Raw genomic sequence first — 16,314 nt, 5'->3', positions numbered from 1 at the left:
CAACGGAAACACAAAATGTCGGTTATAGACAACGGAAACACAAAATGTCGGTTATAGACTATGATAACACAAAATGTCGGTAACAGACAATGGAAACACAAAATGTCGGATATAGACAACGGAAACACAAAATGTCGGTTAAGACAACGGAAACACAAATGGTCGGTTATAGACTATGACAACAGAAAATGTCGGTAACAGACAACGGAAACACAAAATGTCGGTTATAGACAACGGAAACACAAAATGTCGGTAACAGACAACGCCAACACAAAATGTCGGTTACAGACAACGGAAACACAAAATGTCGGTTATAGACACGGTTATAGACAATGGAAACACAAAATGTCGGTTATAGACAACGGCAACACAAATTGTCGGTTATAGACAACGGAAACACAAAATGTCAGTTATAGACTACGGAAACACAAAATGTCGGTTATAGACAACAACAACACAAAATGTCGGTTACAGACAACAGAAACACAAAATGTCGGTTTTAGACAACGGAAACACAAAATGTCGGTTATAGACAACGGAAACACAAAATGTCGGTTATTGACAACATAAACACAAAAAGTCGGTTATAAACAAGGAAAACATAAAATGCTGGAAATGCACAGCGGAAACACAAAATGTTGGATACAGCGGTAACAAAATGTCGGTTATGCAAACACAGAAGTAATATTGTGATTTGTCAGGACGCAGCCGCTTTCAGGTTCTGACGAAACACGTCCTTAAGTACGTCATATGTACTAATTATGCTTAAATAAGATTAGGAGAGATTATGAGAACTAATCAAAACAATCAAATGTTGACAGTTGATATGAACAGAAGACATCAATCAGAATGACAATATTTTAGTATAACTCAAGAAGAAGTGCATTATTCACTTCGCATGCAAGGGATGTGCTTACATTGTATACGCACAAATGGTAGGTTTATGTCCAAACAATACACGTTTAATTGCACTATAAGTTAACCTAATATGTATAATCATGTCAGTATTTGGAAATGCAATAATCATAGTTAAATAATACGCATGCTGAGTTTATGCGCAAGTAAAGTAATGCCCACATTATATAGGTTGGTGCATAAAGTTTATTTACAAACGAGCGTATTATTATATGATTTAAAATAAAGTGTACTTTTTCAGTCACTATGAAAAATGTATTTGACAAGTATTTGTATTTTCGATGTAATATATTTTCTTACATTGAACAACTCTAAAATACTCTTCCACAGCGTTGTTTAACATGTATTTTACCACTCTGGATCAGCAGACGATTTATTTCATAAATCAATCTCTGGGTTAATGGTCGCCATCTTTCGAACTACTTTCAAAAGTACAACAACAACAATAACAGTAGAAGACAATTTTAATTGCGAAAAGTTGAAAAATTGAGTACATGTGTCACGGTTGTTGAGTGAAATAGTGTTATTTTCAACTGTGTATGAAGCATGTGAACTGGTAGTGGAATATCCGAATTGTTGGTGGAAATGGAATTTAGAAATATATCAAATAATTCATCATCGTGTAGAATAATCATCAGCATCATTTCTGTGGAACATTGCACTATTAAAAAAACAAGTGTTTCATAGATATGGTGCTTTTGACATAGTTCACTAACCATCAAGGCTGAAATGATTCATGCACACAGGTAAAGTAAATAATTGAATTTGTGCAGAATGATTATTTTTTACAAATTATTATTTAATTTGATCAATTTATTTTAGATTGATTGCACTGAAACTCAAAGTCTAAAGCTTAGTAAGACACTTAAGCCAGTTTTCTGAGAAGAAACAATACTTGTTCAGAGTATAGCAGGCTCATGCGGCCTCTGATTTATTTATTTGGCCTCGGCCTTTAACCTGGGTCGCTTTGATTTCAGGTGTTTAGCCCCCATATCAACAAGGCTCTCGACCCTATATGTAGTTATTCATATTGTTTAAAGATTTTGAGAACCCTCACTCGGTGCCAGTGGGGATAAAACAGGGACCTTCTTATAGCTAGATGAATGCATCAAATATGCCAGCAACACTTTATAATCAATAACTTTATAATTGATGATTCTGCTCATTTAACTACATTACTAATTTACCAAAACAATGTGAAACACATTTTTATGCCCCCAAAGGAGGGCATATAGTGATCGCACTGTCCGTCTGTCTATCCGTCACACTTTGCATTTAGGTTTCGAAAAAATGCTCATAACTTCTATGTCGCTTCAGATGTAACATTCATATTTGGTATGCATGTATGGACAAGGCCTTCCCATACACACACAAATTTTGACCCCTTTGACATTGAACTTAGGGTCGGCGTTTAGGTTTTGAAAAATGCTCATAACTTCTATTAAAGCGTTTATCGGGGGCGTATGTCATCCTACGGAGACAGCACTTGTTTTTGCTACTGTCCTCTGCACAAACCATGATATAACTGCATATATGCATCCAACCAAATCAGTAAAACTATTTGTCACTTAATTACAGTAAACTTATTGCATGTTAACTTTTCAACAATATATATATACATGTATATATAATTATATATAACAGATCTTGAAAAAAACACACATCAAACTTCAAATTGTTTTAGTAAATTATAGGCTTTACTTGGTATTGTGACATTGACACCACTCATGCATGCGACTATACAATTATACAACTATGGAACACATTATTTATGAGAAATTCCAATACATCAACACATCGTCTCAGATTTAAGGCAGATAATCTAGTGCTTTTTTGCTGCCATTTTTACTATTACACATATTTTCATTTTATGTTATGATGCATTGATCTTGTTTCTAAATTAACCAAGCAATCATGTTAAACTTTTGAAGAAAGATGTTGTCTGATAAATATAGAAAATATAATCACTACAAAGTGAACAAAATTCAGTTGACTACTGTGACCAACAAAGATTTGCCAAAGAGCAATTCAGATCATGATTTAAATTAAATACAAGTAATATGAAAGTCTGCCTATTGGATCCCAGTTAAGACTTATTTGTCAAATCTGCACATTAATTTTCCCTTAGCCATGTAGAATTGGGGACTAAATACCATCAAGTCATGTAAAAAGGAGCAGGGTATAGCACGCTGCTATTGATCTCTTGAGCTTTCACATGAATTTTACGGGCAATTTTCATACAACAAATGATATTATATAGTGTAATGATAAAGCATTATGAGCACAAATTATATCTCTTACTAGTGGTGCAAAAATCTATTAAGTGTCACATTTCAAAAGAAAATTTATATAAAAAGGTATTATTAATTGTTAAAACGTTATAAAAGGTTATTTCAATTCACTAAAGCATTTAATTACAAGAGCAAGTGCATTTTATGTCCATTACAATACATGTAACAGTATTGGCATTGTATTTATCTGCATTTGATGTATTTAATACACTTAAAAATGCAGACAAGACACACTTCTAACAGAAACAAATGTATTTTTTTCTGCATTTTTCCAGCATTAATACTCTTCAAGTGTATTTTTTATCATCCCAAATACACTTTACCAGGAAAAAGGTATGTTAAAATGCATTTTTAGTTTGTTTTAAGTATATTTTCAAATGCATTAAGACACTCTTTTCTTTTGCAAAAAATGTTGAACAAAAACTTGAAAATATTTAATATACTAAAGTGTTGTAATAATTAAAGTTTTGTATGAGCATCAAAAACAGTGTCAAATTCATACCAGTGCCTATTTAGTAGCAGTAGGCCTTATATGGTCTACTTGTGGTAGAAATAATGCATTTTGTATAATACAACATACATAAATTAAAAAATATAGCTGCCCATACAGTTCAATACAATGTTCAATTAACTACACTATGCAAAGTTGAAATATGACATCAAGCTTGGAATAATCTTTTCAATAATGAATAATATGCTGTTTTAATTTATAAGTGAAATAGACACTTGCATATAAAAACTGATTTTACATCAAAACTAAATGTTTAATTTGATTTTTAGCTCCACTGGCCAAAGGTCATGTGTCCATCGTGCATCCATGCATAATCTTTTCCTTTAAACATCTTCTCCTAAACTACTGGTCCAATTTCTTAGGAATGTTCCTGGGGTGAACCTCTTTCAAATTTGTTCAAATTATGCCCCTGGGGTCAAATTTGACTCTGCCCTGGGGGTCACAAAATTGAAAATTTGCTTAAATAAGGCCTATTTTGTGAAAACTTTCAAAATCTCCCGTCCATAACCATTGGGCCTAGGGCTATCAAATTTGGTATGTAGAGACATCTAATAGTCCTCTACCAAATTTGTTCAAATTAAACCCCTGGAGTCAAATTTGACCCTGTCCCGGGGGTCACAAAAGTGAACATATGCTTATATAGGGTATATTTTGTGAAAACTTTACAAATCTTCTCGTCCATAACCATTGGGCCTAGGGCTACCAAATTTGGTATGTAGTGGCATCTTATAGTCCTCTACCAAGTTTGTTCAAATTATGCCCCTGGGGTCAAGTTTGACCCTGCCCCGAGGGTCACACAATTGAACATATGCTTATATAAGGCCTATTTTGTGAAAACTTCAAAAAATTTCTTGTCCATAACAATCCGGCCTAGGGCTATCAAATTTGGTATATAGTGAATTCTAATAGTCCTCTACCAAATTTATTCAAATTTAATCCCTAGGGTAAAATTTGACCCTGCCCCGGGGGTCACAAAATTGAACATATGCTTATATAATGCCTATTTTGTGATAACTTTAAAAAAAATCTTGTCCATAACCATTAGGCCTAGGGCTACACAATTTGGTATGTAGTGACATTGTATAGTCCTCTACTTAGTTTGTTCAAATTATGCCCCAGGGGTCAAATTTGACCCTGCCCCTGGGGCCACAAAATCAATTATATGCTTATATAGTGCCTATTTTGTGAAAATTTTAAAACTCTTCTTGTCCTTAACCATAAGGCATAGGGCTACCAAATTTAATATGTAGTGACATGTTATAGTTCTCTACCAAGTTTGTTCAAATTATGCCCCTTGGGTCAAATTTGACCCTGCCCAGGGTCACAAAACTGAACATACGCTTATATGGGGCCTATTTTGTGAAAACTTGAAAAGTCTTTTGTCCATAACCATTGAACCTAGGGCTACCAAATTTGGTATGTAGTGACATCTAATAAACCTCTACCAAATTTGTTCAAATAATGCCTCTGGGGTCAACTTTGACCCTGCCCCGGGGGGTCACAAAATTGAATAAACGCTTTTAAAGCGCCTATTTTGTGAAATCTTTAAAAATCTTCTTGTCGAAAACCATTTCGACTATGGCTACCAAATTTGGTATGCAGTAACGTCTTATAGTCCTCTACCAAGTTTCTTCAAATTATGCCCTTTGGGTCAAATTTGATCCTGACCCGCATGTCACAAAATTGAACATTATATACGCTTATATCTTGCTTATTTTGTGAAAACTTTAAAAATATTCTTGTCCTTAACTCTAGGACCTAGGGCTACCACATTTTGTATGTAGTGAGATATAGTAGTCCTCTACAAAGTTTTCTCAAATTATGCCCCTGGGGTTAAATTTGACCCAGCCCAGAAGGTCACAAAAGTGTACATGTGCTTAAATAGGGCCTATATTTACCGGTAAGTATTTGCACATGCAGAGAAATTTGTTTCAGCCTTTTTTTCAGCAGTGGAGTGATACAAGGCCATCATGACCCTCTTGTTTAAATACTCAAAAAATGAAACCTATAAATGTTTATAAATGCTGTCAGAATTATAAAATATGCAATTACTATAAATACAAATGCCAGGGAAAAGTGCTTTTTGTACTAAAAAATTCGAATGAATATTACAATAATACATTCTGAATACTTTAGTATGTAATTAACAGTTTTTGTCTGAGAAAATCACTAAATTTTATATATTTATTCAAATTCACATAAATCATATTTCAAAAACACATCATTACTTCAAATCCTTTCACACAATACTGAAAAAATGCACAGTTTCTGATTGTTATTGATTCTTTATTAATTTATACATTTTTTAATCTTAATGCATCCTCAATTGTATAATGCAAATCTTAATCTGTTTTAACAATTATAATATAAAGATTAAGGCTGACTCAGTAAAATAATAATCCATGATGTCTGCAGTACTTGCAGACAAAAAAGGAATACTGCTGTGATATTATCTATCTATCTAATGGGATATTAATTTGGCTTCAATAGAAAAAAATCAAAGCATACACATGTATAAAATGTGTATGTATATATTAGTTAAACTTAAATTGATTGACCATCGATAAAAAGATATTATAATATATGTATGTATATATATATCCTTGTAAAACTAAAAATTAAATATGTATGTTTCTATTACATCATTTAGGACTTTTATTTTCAGACAAAGTAGAGTGAAGCTTAAAACAGTATCCAATTGTAACAGTCAATTTTGGGAAAACCAACCTTATAATTATTTTCTGTGTTGGCCAATGTCATAATTGGTATAAAATGTATATTGAACTGGATGTTTTCTTTATTTTAAATGATAACATTTGCTTGGTCAGCCATAATTGTCACAATCAAGTGGTCTTTTTACACTGTAGTTTTCTCACTGACTATGGGTTTGTTCTGAGAATGAGCCACACAAAGTATCGTTGGGGAGAAGAGTTGTCAATTTTATGTTTATCAGTCTTTCATAATCCAGTATACCTGTAAAAAGGGAATTTGTAACTAATAATCACACAATATACACAATTAAAATTGTATGCATTTAGATTTATTTAGTACTGCACATTAATCATTTTCCAAAAATATGTAGCAACATTACATTATATAATGCTGCAATACTAAAGTAATTTACTAATTAAAGGTCGCTGATGTGTAATGGATGTGGTGTCCACCTAATGATCTGGAGGTCACTGGTTTGATCCCCAGTGTGGGAGCATTCTTAAGAAATCTCCAAGAGACACCCAAGTACTGGTTCTAGGCCCAGGAAACGAACTCAAGAGCATTTCACATACATGTACGTAGTTAGTACTTTAAATTTAATAGAACTAAAAATGGGTTAAAACAACTGAAACCCTTATTAATACATTTTATTTTTAATCAAGCAAATGTGCAAATTCATTAAAAATAATGAGTAAAATTTAAAAATTCTACTTTAAAGTAATCATGATAATTTAGATCATTTTCAAAATATTTAATGATGATAATGATACAATTATATATTCCCTAAATGATAAAAATAAAACATGTTATGTTAATTTAAGAAAAAAAAGTTTTAATTTTATCAATATCATGGTAATTACAACTAGATACAGGCAATTAGATCAGAAACGTGCATTAATTATATTAACCCATTCATGCCTAGCGTCCTGAAAAAAGGACATTGCATTTGTTTGCTTAAAGAAATTTCTGTAAGAAATATTCTTAATATAGAAATAAATATACCAGACACCCCTACTTTTGGAAATAAATTGATCCAATTTAGAAGGATGGGAGAGTCCACTGGGCATAAATGGGTTAATGAACAACCCAGACATTTGTAGTGATTTATGGTCACTATTTGATTAACGTTCTATACATGACCTGTCATAAAAGGTATTTTTTTGCCAGTACTACAATCGGCAATGATAGTCTGTATTGCATACATATTCCAACGTCTATAATCGATTCGCTTCCTCAAACTGAACAAATATTTAATGTTTACATCGCGAAACGTAATGCATCCAGTTTCACTTTCGGTTTGGTTGGTTTTGTAAACACCGTAATTTCATCTTAAAAATTGGATGATAGGGGGATTAAATAATAATGGAAAAGTAAATCACTTGGATAATAGGTCAAAATGCAACACAAATGAACGTTAATAGTGCTCTTAATATCAAAGTTTCGGTAAAAAGTTTGGCGCTAGTTCAACGCGCATGTATACAGCCTCATAACAATAGACTGACAACCTTTTGGGTAGTAAAGTAGTAATACAAGGCAATATGGCGACCGTTAGCCACGAGGCCTATCTTACGGAGGAATCCGAGATAGCCGATGTATCACGATTGGTATTTTACCTGTATTAACACATACGTTTAGTATGCACTACAATAAAAAATATGTAAAATTTTAAAATGTGTTTATCTGCATGTTTTGTTTTATGCAACCAAACGAAAATCGTGGCATATCACTGTCATATGATTATCTATTTAAGATACTATTAACTGATTCGAAGATAATCAGACCGTTTGCAAACTCGTCAAGAAAATCCACTGAACAACATGTGGGTCCTGTGTCCGAAGATCTATAAATAAACATAATGCTTATTAATAGATCTTTGATAGGTCAGATAGGTCAGAGTATGAATTTGTAAACCAGGTCACACACTGGCTCAGCAAGACGACCTCTCGTACGGAAGATTTCGGAGATAGTCGATGTATCACGATTGACCAAGCCTCGCTTGAGGATCCATCTTACGGAGGATTCCGGAGATAGTTGATGTATCACGATTGACCAAGTCAGCTAGGGGAGAACTTTGGAATCTGGGTCCCGTTAAAATGCGATTCCATTGTAATCATGTTGTGCAATCGACCTAGTCGCGAAAAACCAGATGCGGAGAACGATTAGTGCAGGTGTTTAAAAAGGCATGGATGTAAATTCGGAGCTATACTATTGGATAAGGGATTTGTTAATATATGGCTGTTGAAATGAATGTACCAGGGTATTACGCTAAGTGGCAAGTGCGTATATACAATCATATGTTGTAATGAAGCCGAAATAAGTAAAACTGTATTTTTTTATCTAGCAGAAATAAATAACATATAATAGTTTTTCAATTGTGATAAATACTGTGTAAACTATACGATTGTGTAATTAATTAAGATGTTCATTTGTATTTTCATAGAACGTTCACAATAATGGAGATAATTTCTTTAAGGAAAAATGAGCTTGCGGGCCAAAGTTTGCAGAATTTGAAGTTGACATGGATCAGATTTATAGAAACTGGTCATCTAAATAAAACAGCCGCAGTGAAAAGGTTTGTAATTATGTATTGTATTGAAATGTCAATGTGCGCGATAATGTATTGGTACGTACGCAATGTTTGACTACACAATTGAAATATTCCCGTAGGCTTGCCCCATCGGGCAGTGCAATTTTTAACCCATGAATGCCTAGTGGACTCTCCCATCCTTCTTAATTGGATCAATTTATTTCCAAAATTAGGGATGCGTAGTATATTTATTTCCATATTTAGAATATTTTTAACAGAAATTCTTTTAAGCAAACAGCGCTGACCCTGATGAGACGCCGCATCATGCGGCGTCGCATCTTGGTCAACGCTGTTTGCCAAGGCCTTTTTTCTAGACGCTAGGCATAAATGGGTTAATTCATTATTGAACAGGCGTTTTCAAACTTATATCAGTAATGAAATATTTGGGCCATGCTATGTGAACAGGGGGTTTAATGCATGTGCCTAAAGTTTCGTCCCAGATTTACTTGTGCAGACCGCACAGGCTAATCGGGGACGACATTCGCCGCCTAAGCTTGATGTTTGCTACGAAGAGACGTTCTTAAAACTAGAAAGTCTCGTCTCCGGTTAGCCCGTGCGGACTACACCGGCTAATCTGGGACGATACTTTACGCACATGTATTTAACGACCATATTATTTAAAGGGACATGTTGCAAGACAGTCGAAATGACACTTTCAAAATTTTGTCACAGATAAATTGAATTCTTTGTTCATGTATTTTGTTCCCGTTTCTTTTCATTAAATTAAGAAAATATTCTTCACGCACTCGTGCTATTGGACATGAACGTCGCGCAAGTGTAATAAGGTAATCAAACGATTTCAATGATTATTCTAAAATATTTCGGTAGTTTTCTCTCACAATGCAAACCGGTTGCATTTACCGAAAGATTTTCATTTATTACTTCTTTCCCTAGAATTGATGTTATTGTATATATTGCAAGCAGTACTGTGCTATAATACTTAGGCGTTCATAGAAAGTCAATTTTGTCTTCACCCGACGATTAACTTGCCGAGAACTAACCCTGGGATTTTGCAGGCGGGAATTTAATGCGTAATTGGAACTGGGCCAGAATGTGTCAGTGTGTCTTGTGCTATTATTATATCTCCAAATGGACCCAGCGATATGACGGAATTCTCACAAATCAGCCAATGAAATTTGCGGATTATTTCCGTCGTGTCTACAGGCGGGAAATGTTCGCGGGGCTTTATAAGCAGTTGGTAGTCATTTTACGCCGAGTAAAAAGAGGAGGGAGTTAGTTTGACTGGCCGAGTGGTTACGACGCAAGCCTTTTAATTCAAAGGACACTGGTTCGAGTACCGCTGGTGATTAACTTTTTTTCCTTTTTTCCTTTTTTCCCCCTCAAATTCTATCCTTGTTATTATACGGGAGCTCTACAGTTCCGTGGTTAAAATCTGTGAATTTAAGGCATTAACCTAACCACTTCACCTAAAATTCCCACATAATTGAACAAGTCACTTTTACATTCGAAAAAAACTTTGATCTTAATTATTTAGTGTTTTTTTCTCACCTTTTTGGGAATGGGGCCGTGTCGGAGCGTGTCCCTTTGGATTGGGAAAAATTCTCGGCGTTTTGACTAAAATTGGTAAATTAGTGTTTTTGTTGTTTTGCTAAAAAAATCTTCAAAATTTAGGAGACCAGTGTTCTCGGTATTATATTTAATAAGGTTGAACTTATATGGATGGACTTTTAACAGATTATTGAGATCCTAAACAAAGTTTTTTTAAGCTCCACTGGCCAGAGGCCAGCAGGGCTTATGTCATGGTCCTGTGTCCGTCGTGCGTGCGTGCGTGCGTCAGTGCGTTAACTTTTTCTTTATACATCTTCTTCTCCTAAACTACTGGTCCAATTCTGATGAAATTTCTCAGGAATATTCCTGGGGTGAACCTCTTTCAAATTTGTTCAAATTATGCCCCTGGGGTCAAATTTGACCCTGACCCAGGGGGGGGGGGGGTCAAAAAATTGAAAATTTGCTTATATAAGGCCTATTTTGTGAAAACTTAAAAAAAATCTCGTCCACAACCATTGGGCCTAGGGCTACCAAATTTGGTATGTAGTGACATCTTACAGTCCTCTATCAAGTTTCTTCAAATGTTGCCCCTGAGATCAAATTTGACCCTTTCCTGGGGAGTCAGAAAATTGAAAATTTGCTTAAATAAGGCCTATTTTGTGAAAACTTTAAAAATCTGCTCATCCATAACCATTGGGCCTAGGGCTACCAAATGTGGTATGTAGTGACATCTTATAGTCCTCTACCAAGTTTCTTCAAATTATGCCCCTGGGGTCAAATTTGACCCTGCCCGGGGAGGGGGTCAAAAATTTGAAAATTTGCTTATATAAGGCCTTTTTTGCGCAAACTTTAAAAATCTTCTTGTCCATAACCGTACGGCTTAGGGCTTCCAAATTTGGTATACAATGACTCCTAATAGTCCTCTACCAAGTTTGTTCAAATTAAGCCCCACAGATCAAATTTCACCGTTCCCCAGGGGCCACAAAATTGAACATATGCTTATATTGGGCCCATTTTGTGCAAACTTGAAAAATCTTCCTGTCCATAACCATTTGGCCTATTTCTACCAAATTCGGTATTCGGTGACATCTAAGAGTTCTCTACTAAGTTTGTTAAAATTATGCCACTGGGGACAAATTTGACCCTGCCCTGGGGGTCACAAAAATGAACATATGCTTAAATAAGGCCTTTTTTGTGCAAACTTTAAAAATCTTCTTGTTCATAATTATAAAGCCTAGGGCTACTAAATTTGGTGTGTAGTGATATCTAAATAGGTCTCTACCAAATTTGTTCCAATTATTCCCTTGGACTCAAATTTGACCCTGCCCTGAGGGTCACAAAACTGAACATTTGACGTTTACCAGAGGAGATTACTGCGGCCGTGTGGCTGTGACCAACAACAACAACAACATCTTGTAAACATAAGATAAAACCCTGTCATTTAGTGCCATATTAGATCAGATGGTGACTGCTTACAAAGGAATTGAAGTAAGAAAAAGTATTATGATTGTTTTTCTTATAAACTGAAAACGTCGGGTTTATTTAAATATGCCGAAAGTGAACATATATCCGGATAAAAATATTTCAGATGACATGTTAATTTCATGTCTTTTCTGTAGTGTTTAAACCAGTTTAATAATATCTTATTGATTTTAAAAACACAACATCCATGAACATAATTAGTTCAAGAAAAGTCAATATATGATACTGCATGGTAAACTCAAACTTTGTATCCAAGAGAAGGTGTTTGAATTAATGAAGTGCAATGTTCTTAACTATCGTATATGCTGCTTTTTAATAACTAATGATTCATTGTTCAATTTGTGAATAGTGACTCATGAATTGTGGATGTGATTGTCAATTGCTCAACGATCCCATTTATATTTCTGATCATTTTATAATTTTCTTAAAATAAGTTATGAATTGATCTTAGAAGTCAAATGTATTACTTAATTCAATACATTTATAAATATAAAGAAATAATCTTTAGATTATCATAATATTCTCAGGTCTGTTGGTCTTAGGGATGTGTGGGTTGTTAAAGGGATCTTTTCACGCTTTGGTAAATTGACAAAATTGAAAAAAGTTGTTTCAGATTCGTAAGTTTTCGTTTTAGTTATGATATTTGTGAGGAAACAGTAATACTGAACATTAACCATGCTCTAATATAGCCATTATATGCATCTTTTAACGATTTTAAAACCTAAAAATTATAAAGCGTTGCAACGCGAAACGATTGAATAATTTGGAGAGTTCTGTTTTTGTCGTTAAATTTTGTGAAACTACGAAGATTGCTTATATAAGGTATAAAATACGTCAATAATGTATACTCGGCGGAATAGCTCAGTAGGCTAGAGCGTTTTTACTTCAGGACTCTGGCAGGACTCCAGGGGTCACTGGTTCGAAACCTGCTCCGGGCAATGTTCTTTTCCTTTTTTTAAATGTTTTCTTGATTTTTTACTGGAGCTTTTACGATCCAATGTTTACATTTATCAATATAAAGCATTTAATGAATAAGTTAAAAAAAATGCCAAAATTTGTGAAAAGGCCCCTTAAAGGGATCTTTTCACGCTTTGGTAAATTGACAAAATTGAAAAAAGTTGTTTCAGATTCGCAAATTTTCGTTTTAGTTATGATATTTGTGAGGACACAGTAATACTGAACATTTACCATGGTCTAATATAGCCATTATATGCATCTTTTGACGATTTTAAAACCTAAAAATTATAAAGCGTTGCAACGCGAAACGATTGAATAATTTGGAGAGTTCTGTTTTTGTCGTTAAATTTTGTGTTACTACGAAGATTGCTTATATAAGGTATAAAATACGTCGCATATGTGTACTCGGCGGAATAGCTCAGTAGGCTAAAGCGTTTTTACTTTAGGACTCTGGCAGGACTCCAGGGGTCACTGGTTCGAAACCTGCTCCGGGCAATGTTCTTTTCCTTTTTTTAATTTTATTCTTGATTTTTTACTGGAGCTTTTACGATCCAATGTTTACATTTATCAATATAAAGCATTTAATGAATAAGTTAAAAAATGCCAAAATCTGTGAAAAGGCCCCTTTAAATTATATTTTGAGATGATTATTTACAAAGAAAGATGCTACTATTGTATTTGTTATAATTGTGTGAAAGGCTCTAAGAAGGAACCAGAGATTATTAACCATTTACCAAACACTAACAGGATTTTAAGGGTTTGTGGCTGACAACTTTATAAATAATTGTGATAAAAGGAGAAATTGCTCAAGATGAGCAATTTCTCCTTTTATCACAATTATTTCAACCCTACCTGATCATTTCCATCATATTCCATTACAATTTAAATGTCGTCTGCAACCTCTTTCAAATTGAGAAAGTCCAAAATGTGTCGTTTGGTAAAGTGTGAAGGCATTTTGATTCCTATGGGTCTTGTGAATCTGTTTCAAATCAAATGCGTAGATTTGATCTTCAGCATCTAAAAATATGTGAAATAGAAAGAACGACAATATCTTTTGGAGAGATAAATGAACCTACGTTATAAGCAAAGGACCTGTGCAACAATTCCCGTTTTTTTTATGTCCCCCACTATAATAGTGGGGGACATATTGTTTTTGCCCTGTCTGTTGGTCTGTTGGTTGGTCTGTTGGTTTGCGCCAACTTTAACATTTGCAATAACTTTTGCAATATTGAAGATAGGAACTTGATATTTGGAATGCATATGTATCTCATAGAGCTGCACATTTTGAGTGGTGAAAGGTCAAGGTCATCCTTCAAGGTCAAAGGTCAAATATATGGGTCAAAATCGCTCATTTAATGTACACTTTTGCAGTATTTCAATATTCAAGATAGCAACTTGATATTTGGCATGCATGTGTATCTCATGGAGCTGCACAATTTGAGTGGTGAAAGGTCAAGGTCATCCTTCAAGGTCAGATGTCAAATATATGTGGGCAAAATCGCTCATTTTATGAGTACTTTTGCAATATTGAAAATAGCAACTTGATATTTGGCATGCATGTGTATCTCATGGAGCTGCACATTTTGAGTGGTGAAAGGTCAAGGTCAAGGTCATCCTTCAAGGTCAGAGGTCAAATATATGTGGCCCAAATCGCTAATTTTATGAATACTTTTACAATATTGAAGATAGCAACTTGATATTTAGCATACATGTGTATCTCATGGAGCTGCACATTTTTAGTGGTGAAAGGTCAAGGTCAAGGTCATCCTTCAAGGTCAAATATATGGGTCAAAATTGCTCATGTAATGTCACTTCTGCAATATTGAAGCTAGCAATTTTGTATTTGAAATGCATGTGTATCTCATGGAGCTGCACATTTTGAGTGGTGAAGGGTCAAGGTCAAGGTCATCCTACAAGGTCAAACATCATATAGGGGGACATTGTGTTTCACAAACACATCTTGTTCCATATATAAAAAGCTCACCCTTCCAACTTTTAAGCGCCCAGTGGGACGAGGGATAGAAAGAGAAAGTCACATGCTTAAGTACATTTCAACCCATGCGCATTCCACTTTGTTTTGCAAAAAAACAGTGGAGCGATACAGGGCCATCATGGCCCTCTTGTTTCTTTTCTTATAGATCCTTCCATTGGGAAATTTTAGCTCCCATTTGGGAAAACAATATATTTTATTCCATTCGGAATGGGACCGATTACAGGACCCGATTTTGAATGAAAAAATACACAATGTTATTCGATTCCATATTTTGGAAATAGAAAGGCCGCTGCAGTGAATACTTATGTCGTGCGACCGTCAACATTATCAGCAATCGTGATACATCGGCTATCTCCGGACTCCTCCGTAAGATAGGCAGTAAGTCGTCCGCTGATCCAGAGTGCGATATCAGGTTATGACACATCTCATGCTATGTTAAACCGCACACTTAAGTTTTTAAGATTACACTAGCTAGATAAGGTTTCCGGAATCTATCTGTACCCGGAGACTGTTGAAACTTCACAACTGTAGATCTGTCCCTCCTGTTAATAAGATGCGGTGTGCAATTTATTAGCATGACTTCTAACAATCACCACGCCGTAATGGATATGGTTTCCACCTAGCGAGAGGTCAAGGGTTCGATCCACACTCGGGGAGCGTTCTATAGATCTTCCCCAAAGACACCAAGTACTGCTTATAGGCCCAAGAAACGGATTCGAGAGCGTTTCTTTAAGTCTGAGGCTTTCGATGCAATCGAGCTGACATAAATAGGTCTAAACTAATCACCACGAAGAGTTGTTGTTTCTTTCTCTCACATCCAATCTCTGCCATCACTTGAAAATCCTATCAGATTTGGTAGGATTTTTTTTGGTTTAAGTAGTATATTATGAAAAGTAGTATCATTGTCTTAAATATTTTGATAATAGTGTATTATTTAGTGTACATGTACATCGGTAAAATTGTTGTGCCACGTGGCTAGGCTATCATCACGTGGTTTGTTAGGAAGGCAAGGATTTAATCTAGCATTGCTGGTTCCCGTCAAATCTCTGCGCAGAGGTTGGTCTTCTTATAACAGAACATTAAGAAGGGTTTAAAGGTCCGTGACTAACGACATTGTGCAATTAATATTCCGAGGCTATATTTCTCACTAATAAAAAATAATTAAGTACTCGTTAATTACATTTTAGTTTATGTTGATAGATTTATCATAGGAATGAGTGTTAATATAATTGTGTAATGCACAATGATTGCGTGGTTGAACGTGATTTTTATTATTGTACTTCATACTTGTTAAGGAAAGTGTTATGTTATGAATTAGTCCCAATTGATTGCACCAACCCACACAGTCCCGAGGTCC

The sequence above is a fragment of the Dreissena polymorpha genome, chromosome 10, assembly GCF_020536995.1.
Source record: "Dreissena polymorpha isolate Duluth1 chromosome 10, UMN_Dpol_1.0, whole genome shotgun sequence".
Lineage (NCBI taxonomy): Eukaryota > Metazoa > Mollusca > Bivalvia > Myida > Dreissenidae > Dreissena > Dreissena polymorpha.
Note: the sequence above shows the minus strand (reverse complement) of the source record.